Here is a 2,029-nt window from a genome sequence, read left to right as displayed (position 1 = left end):
GCTGCCTGGCCTTCTCTCTGCTCTTGTCCCATCCTTTCTTTCTGGCTGAGCAACCAGGGGACTGCTCCTTCATGGTCCCCACCCCCAAAGGATCTGCCCTTCAACTAAGGGTGTGGGGGGCTTTCATGTAGGGGATAACCCAGGAAAGACAGGTGGGCCTGAGGGAATGAGTACCTTTGCCACTGTCAGTGGTCTCAACAGCACAGAATATTTTTGCTTTGATTTTTGAAATAGAGTTTTTTAAAAAGATTTATTTTGTTTATTTTATGTGTATGAGCACACTGTAGCTGTACAGATGGCCATGAGCCATCATGTGTGTGGCTGCTGGGAATTGAACCCAGGACCTTGCTCCGGCCCCACTCCCTCTGGCCCCGCTCGCTCCGGCATAATTCACTGTAGCTGTCTTCAGATGCACCAGAAGAGGGCATCAGATCTCATTACGGGTGGTTGTGAGCCACCATGTGGTTGCTGGGATCTGAACTCAGGACCTTTGGAAGAGCAGTCAGTGTTCTTACCTACCAAGTCATCTTGCCAGCCCAAAAGATTCACTACACCCAACATGGGGCTCGAACCCACGACCCTGGGATTAAGAGTCCCATGCTCTACCGACTGAGCTAGCTGGGGCAGATGAAATAGAATTTTATGTAGCCAAGGCTGGTCCCTAAGTCACAAAGCTCTGGCTGACCTTGAATTTCTGATTTTCCTGCCTCTATGTTGGGATTACTAGTGGGTACCACCACGTCCAACTATAACAGCTGGCATTTCCTTAGGTAAAGGCATGTAACCGAAAAGCCTCTCCCGACTTTATATCACTCCCTTGCTAATGTTTTGGATCACAGAAAACTGCACAATTCATATACTACATTGTCACTTTCGGAGAAATGCGCCCACACTTTGTTTTTTTGAGATGCTTGTGATTCAGTGAACAGTAATTCTGCATCAGGTAAGTACATCTGTCCCAAGAAGACCTCCATTCGTTTTTTGTTTTGTTTTGTTTTTTGTCTTTTTGAGACAGGGTTTCTCTGTGTAGCCCTGGCTGTCCTGGAACTCACTCTGTAGTCCAGGCTGGCCTCGAACTCAGAAATCCGCCTGCCTCTGTCTCCCAAGTGCTGGGATTAAAGGCGTGCACCACCACCGCCCGGCGAAGATCCCCATTTGTATGTGTATGCACACATGCATACTTCTGGGGTATCTGCTGCACTAGATGCTGGGTGTCCCCCACACCCCCACTCCATGTTTATTGTCATGGTCTGTTGGCAGGGGAGGGAAATGGGCCTAACACTTTCAAAGTCATCTCAGCCTGCAGAGGGCACTAGCTACATGTGAAGGAAGGGCTCCTGGGAGTCATGGCTGTGTGGCTGTGCCCCAGGCTTGGTGGCTGCCAGGTATGTGAATGGATGTGAGTGCTAGATGAGAGAAGCCAGGTGAGGTCAGACCTTTCAACTGCATCCTTCCTGTCCTTGCTCGACCCTCAGGTAGCCCCTGTCCCAGCATCCTCTCCTGGCTCAGTGCCCTTTGACCCTACCTGTACCCTGCCATATCTGCTCATGGTTATCTGTGGAGGGCACTCAAACTGCAGGGCTGAACTGCACCAGAGGGCTGCCCTGGCTCTGTGGCCTGACTGATGACATCTCAGCTGACTAGGATTACAGAGTTTTCTTAGGTATCTCCCCTCATTATCGACTCTGGATTGTGGTCAGCCAATCCATTATAGACTCTGTCTCCACAGACAGTAGAATCTAGAATCTAGGAATCTGGTTAGGTCATTCTGTTTCTCAGGCCCCTATGCACTGCTGTGTGTTTGAACCCATCCTTCCAGTTGGTCAGGATTCTTTGAGACTTTTGTTATGCCATCCGGGTCTGTCCTGTTCTGTATCTCAACCCTGTTTGTGTAATTAGCTATTTTCAAAATAATTTCTAGGTGTTAAGCAGAGACAGGCTCTAAGGCAGAGCAGACCATGGCGCCACCAGGAACTTCCTGAGAGATTTGGGGATCTCAAGCTTTTCCTCTCTCTCTCTCTCTCTCTCT

At 49.4% G+C, this 2,029-nt stretch overlaps 1 non-coding gene across 1 annotated transcript; it reads right to left on the bottom strand.

Annotated features, from left to right (window-relative positions):
• Window positions 1-551: 551 nt before the first annotated feature.
• Trnak-cuu lies at window positions 552-624 on the bottom strand. Its single transcript has one exon. It is a non-coding gene; the product is annotated as a tRNA-Lys (tRNA).
• Between the last annotated feature and the right edge of the window lie 1,405 nt (window positions 625-2,029).

This window comes from Mastomys coucha, unplaced genomic scaffold, assembly GCF_008632895.1.
Source record: "Mastomys coucha isolate ucsf_1 unplaced genomic scaffold, UCSF_Mcou_1 pScaffold15, whole genome shotgun sequence".
Lineage (NCBI taxonomy): Eukaryota > Metazoa > Chordata > Mammalia > Rodentia > Muridae > Mastomys > Mastomys coucha.
Note: the sequence above shows the minus strand (reverse complement) of the source record. Positions and strands in the feature narration are given on the sequence as shown.